We start from the raw sequence: 5,820 nt of genomic DNA, 5'->3' as shown, positions 1-5,820 counted from the left end.
GCCCGCCCCCCCCCCCGCCCCCCGGTCGCCGGGCACCCCCTCCCCGGGCCCGCGTCGGAGGCAGCCGGCGTGTGCCTGGGGCAGCGGGTCACGAGGCTCCGCCCCCGGCAGCCCGGCCCCGGGGGACGCACTTTGTTCAGGATGCCGCCTCCCCGCTCATTGTGGGGCCGGGGCCGGCGGCGGCCCTAGTGTGAGCGCGCGGCTGGAGCGCGCGGCGGACGCCGACCCCCGAGCGAGGGCCGGACTCGGCCCGGGGACCCCGGAGAAACTTTCTTATCGCGAGGAGAGCGCGCCCGGCCCCGCGCTGCGCTGGGGATGCGCGGCTCTGCGCGGCGGCGGCGCGGACCGGGACCCGGAGCTGGAGCCGGGGAGGGCAGGCGCGCCGGTGAGTGGCCCGCGCGGGGTCGTCGCGGGGGCGGGGACCGGGCTGCGCGCGGCGGCCGCCGCTTCCCACTTTGCCGGGCCGGGACAGATCCCCGGGGGGAGGTGAGCCTGGTGCCCCGGGGAGGCTGCGGGCTGGGCTCGAGAGAGGCGCTGGAATAACAACGGAGGCGCTGGCGGCTTCCCGGGAGGGTGTGTGCCCAGGCGTCCCTGGGGGACCGCGCGTCTGCTCCAGGACTTGACTCACTAGGGGCTACCAGCGTCAGCCTTTCGGAGCCTCAGTTTCCCTTTCTGTGAAATACCTGCAGTGTAAAGTGTGTTGAGATCCTATAACCAAAGACATCAAGTGCTACGTTATTACACACACACACACACACACACACACACACACACACACCCGTACCCGTGTTTTCTCCCATCCCAGCGGAGCGAGCAGAGCAGCTGGAGCAGGTGACCTTGCCGGGCTGTTCCAGAAAATGTTCACTGGGTGCCCAGGTTGTGCTGCGAAGCGTCGGCCGGCCACACTCCCGGAGGCTGTCCTCTTTGGCGCCAGCCCAGTGGAAGTGTTCCCTGGGGGAGACGGGAGGGAGGAGAAAGGAAGGTTGAGTGAACACCAGGAGCTCACCTGAGGGCTCTCGGGCGCTTGGGCTCTTGTGGTACCTCTATCCTCACCCAATATAACCTGGTCCTAGGATAAAGAATCAGCCAAGTCTGCAGAGGGCAGAGAGGGGAGACGGGATCAGGGGAGGGCGTGAGTGGTGAGTGGTGGGGGCGATGTGCAGGGGTGAAGTCCACTCAGCAGAGAGGGCTTCTTGTCCCCCGGAGCCCAACACGGGAAAATCAGCTGGTGAGTCAATGGGACTTTGTTAGGACAGCCACAGGGCGCAGCTGGCGCCGGCTTAAGGGAAGCGCCCGGATCCCCCCTTGATAACATGCTGTTTATCTGGCTTCCTGTTTCGATGATTGGGATACCATTGGCTTGTTCAAATTCAATGCTGAAAAGCCTGCGGCCACGTTCCTTCTGCAAAAGCAGAGGGCTTGCCTAGGTTTGCATCTTTCATCTGCCTTGTTCCGGATGCATGGTGTCCCCTACAACTCACTTATAATGGGGCAGCTGGACTTCACACAAAGAACCCCTCCCCAAGTAGGCGGAGCTGCCACTTCAGAGACCTTGGCTCCCTTCAGACCCAAAATACATGTGACTCCAGCCTGCTTATGAATTTTTTTATCCTGCTTTGAATTTTGGTTGGTGTATCTTTGGAATTAAGCTGGGAAAGGAGACTATGGCTATGGGTTGCCTCCCCTAAAAAGAACTTTATGTCATCTTAGTGGTGCATGCTTTCACTGTTAATTTCTGGGGGAAGTTATCAGTTTGTAGTTCTGTATCATCCTGTGTTGCTAACAGGCTGGATGGTCAGAGAGCAAATTGCCTTTCTGTTTTGGTTTTCACTTCTTTAAAATGGAACTGGGATAATTGCTACTCCTGGAAAAATAAACAAGGCTTTTGGGTCTGTGCTTCAGCCTCTAGGGTCTATTTCCTAAACTTCCTAGGTTAAGGGGGAGCAGCCCCTACTCTGAACTCCAGAAATTTATCTGAACTCCGTTGTGGCAGGTTTCACTTTGTGTTTTACTTTTTTTTTTTTTTTAATGTTTTTCTTAACATTTATTCATTTTTGAGAGACTGAGAGAGACAGAGAGTGAACAAGGGAGGGGCAGAGAGAGGGAAGCACAGAATCTGAAGCAGGCTTCAGGCTCTGAGCTGTCAGCACAGAGCTGGATTCGGGGCTCGAACCGCAAACTGGGAGATCATGACCTGAGCCCAAGTCTGACGCGCAACCAACCGAGCCACCCAGGTGCCCCTCCATTTGTGTTTTAGACATTTGGGATTTGTGCACATGTCTTATCTCCCGATGAATGCTATCTAGCCAGATATCCTGTCTGAGCACCCAGCACATAGTAGGCACTTTATAAACGTTTGCCAGATAATACGTTTGGAAAAAAATCTAACGGACACCCAGGGGCCTCCCATCCAAATCCAATGCCCTTTTATTCATTTTTTGAGAGTTGTTTGATTTGCCTCCACTCCACTTTTTCCCTCTCAAAACACGGTCCATAATAAGGTTGATTTGCCCACAGGTGAGCAAGCTTTAAGCATTTGGGCCTTTTGTGAGTCTACTTGGGGAGCCCTGGCCCTGGGAAACTGAAAACAGGAATGCTGTTTTTCCTTCCTTGCCAAATCTGCTCCCCTCCTGAGTCCACGTGAACCTCTGGCTTCGCTCAGCTTTGGTCAAGTAGAAAAGAGGGGCCTGGAGTAGAAAAATCTTTTGTCCATTCTTTACAATTTGTCTCTCTTCCCATCTTTATTTTCTATCAATGTCACTTCCCTTTTCTTTTCCAGTTCTTTTGAATTCTTAATGGGTTTGGCCTTTAGAAAAACTAGAATGTCAAAGTCAAAAGGATCTTTTCCCCTCCCAACCCCTGCCCTGCCCTCCTCCCCTTTTCTGGTCAAGATCCAGAGGGCAATGGACTCAAAGCCACACAGCTAGGGTGCTTTAGAGGCCAGCCTAGACAGCAGGCCCGTCTTCTGGCCACCAGTCTAGGGCTCATTACCTTTCAGCAAATCACCTGCTTGCACTCAAGGTTTTTCTCGGCCTAGTATGTCCATCCACAGATCCCAGCACATGTTAGTTAGCTGTCCATGAGAGAGGAACAGAAACAAGAGGTTAGGAGACCTATCTCAGTGATGGAAACCAACCACCAGCTCTTAGAGTCTCTGGAACATGGAGAACTAAGAATGTGGCAATACTTGGCAAACCCTTCATCTTTCTGGCCCCTAGTCACAAAACAATAATGAAAAACACTTTCTAGTTCCTTCTTCCACTTAAAAAAAAAAACCCAAAAAACCCAAACCCACCAACTTTTCAAGTGAAAAACACCCTCCTCAGTAAACAGTTTGCTGGGCCTAATCTGTTCCCTCAACCTCCCAGGAAGGCTGACTCAGGCCTGATTTCCTCTGAGGAGCCTGGGATTTTACTTCCTTACTTCCTGTGACTCTTGAGACGTGAAGGGAGGCAGGATGGCCAAGACTCGGGCCTTTCTGAAGTGCCTGTGCGTGTAGTTCCGCTTCTTCCACACGTCCTGTGCAGTCCATGCGACCGTCCCCGTCAACCTTTGTGCTCTACTTAATTTTAATATGAGATGCACTAATATGCGTGAAAAGTTAAAGGTGCTGATGCATGTGCCTCCACCCTGACCATTAATAACAAAATGTTTCCACTTCAAAGGACTGGGAGACTCTTTTAATGTCCAGTCCTTAGATGCTCCGAAAGCTTTCCTGAATGGAATTGTTTTCTTAATTTCCTCTTCAGATTGTTCACTGGTGGTGTATTGAACCACAGCTGATTTTTGTGTGTTGATCTTGTACTCTTGAAACTTTACTGGATTTCTTTATTAGCTCCGGTAGCTTTTTGTGGGTGTGGATTCTTTGGGATTTTCTATATGTAGGATCACATCAACTATAAATATAGTTCTACTTCTCCATTTCCAATTTGGATGCCTTTTTTTTTTTTTTCTTCCCTAATTGCTCTGGCCAGAACTTCGAATACAATGTTGAGTAGCAATGGTAAAAGCAGACATCCTTGTCTTGTCGCTAATCTTAGAGAAAAAGCTTTCAGTGTTTCACCATTGAGCGTGATGTTTGCTGGGGATTTTTTCACAAATGCCCTTTATCGTGTTGAGGCAATTCCTTTCTATTCCCAGTTTTCTAAGTGTTTTCATCATGAAAGGCTGTTGGGTTTTGTCAGATTCTTTTTCCTGCACCAATTGAGATAATCATGTGTTCTGGTACATTACAGTGATTGTTTTTCTTATGTTGAATTACCCTTACATTCCTGGGATAAATCCCTCTGAAAGCTTTTTTTGTGTTTTAATTTGCAAAGTTTTACTTCTTTTATTTAAAAAAAAAAACTGAAGAAAACTTGACAAAGTGCTAACAGTTTGCAGCTGGGTTGGTCAATGCGTGTTCAGTATATTTTTCTTACAGTCGCTCTACTTGAAACATTAAACAGTTTTTTTTTTATTGTGGTAAATATATGTAACATAAAATTGACCATTTTAACTACTTTTCAGTGTACAAAGTTACACTGTTGTGTAACCACTACCACCATCGATCTCCAGAAGTTTCTTATCCCCCCAAGCTAAAAACTCCTACCCTGGTAAATAGTAACTCCCCATTCTCTACTCCTCCCAGCTCCTGGCAACCACCATTCTACCTTTTATCTCTATGAATTTGTGAAGACTTTGTGATCACTGGAAAAGTCAGGACTTCAAGACTTTAAATGAAGTGTTAAAGGGCCTCCCCTGACTTCCAATGAGAACATCCTGGGGGACTTTGATTCGGATCTTCTAGACTTACAGACAGTCCCTCAACAACTGCCCCCGTGTCAGAGACATTTGTGTCAGGTGTAGAGATGAACTGATTCCTGGTCATCACGAGGCTCAGAGGACAGCAGGATCATCCTCTGTGTGAGCTTCATTTCTTCCAGTTCAGTGGTTCTACATCTTGGCTGCACGTTAGAATCACCTGGGGAGCTTTTATTTATTTTTATTTAAGTTTATTTCTTTATTTTGAGAGAGAAAGAGAGAGAGAGAGAGAGAGAGAGAGAGAGAGAGAGAGAGAATCCCAAGCAGCACTGTCAACACAGAGCCTAATGTGGGGCTCGAACTCACAAACCATGAGATCATGACCTGAGAAGAAATCAGGAGTCAGACACTGAACTGACTGAGCCATCCAGGCGCCCCTTACCCGGGGAGCTTTTAAAAATCACTGATTCCTGGGCCCACCCCAAGAGATTCAGCTTCATTTGGTTTGGATCGTAGCTCTGGTATCTGTCATTTTGTAAAGCGCCCTCAGCGATTCTGATGCACAGTGAGGGTTATAACTACGCAGCGGTTGAGCTGATTTACTCCCGGAACCCTTGACTGGTCACAGCTTTCAGTGACGCAATTCCCTCCCCATCTGGACAATAATACTGACCCACTTTACATCCCTCCCCTGATTTTAAAATCCATTTGTAAATAGAATAAATGTCAACTTCTGTAGAGTTAAATTTGCAAACTTGGAAGGAACCTTAAACTGTCATGGAGCCCTATTCTTTTCTTTTTCAGATATCTCAGGCCCCCCCTAAAACATCCCCCCACCAGGGGTCATCCAGCTTGGACACCTCTTTGGTGGGCGACTCCCAACAACAGTGGGTGTATTGCAGTCATCTTATTCTGTATTTGACCAGCTTGGTCTTTCAGAATTTCTTCTTATATTAATCTGTCACGGCTATGACTTCCATCCACTGGGGAAAGATATCAAAGGTGAATGTGTCTCACCAAAATGCATCCCCAAATAAAGTGGGGGATGTGCAAAATACAGCGTGTGAAAGAAGTACA

The 5,820-nt window shown here is 49.0% G+C and overlaps 1 long non-coding RNA gene across 1 annotated transcript; it reads right to left on the bottom strand.

The window, feature by feature from the left end:
• Positions 1-390: 390 nt before the first annotated feature.
• LOC124510503 (uncharacterized) lies at positions 391-1,233 on the bottom strand. The gene is made up of 3 exons (XR_006961716.1): positions 1,054-1,233; positions 785-951; positions 391-683 (listed from the first exon to the last, which is right to left on the bottom strand). It is a non-coding gene; the product is annotated as an uncharacterized LOC124510503 (long non-coding RNA).
• Positions 1,234-5,820: the final 4,587 nt, after the last annotated feature.

This window comes from Lynx rufus, unplaced genomic scaffold (genome assembly GCF_022079265.1).
Source record: "Lynx rufus isolate CCGP_SWC_20201006 ecotype Redwood Valley unplaced genomic scaffold, mLynRuf1.p SCAF_15, whole genome shotgun sequence".
Lineage (NCBI taxonomy): Eukaryota > Metazoa > Chordata > Mammalia > Carnivora > Felidae > Lynx > Lynx rufus.
The sequence above is the reverse complement of the archived record's forward strand: the minus strand, read 5'-3'. Positions and strand labels throughout refer to the sequence as shown.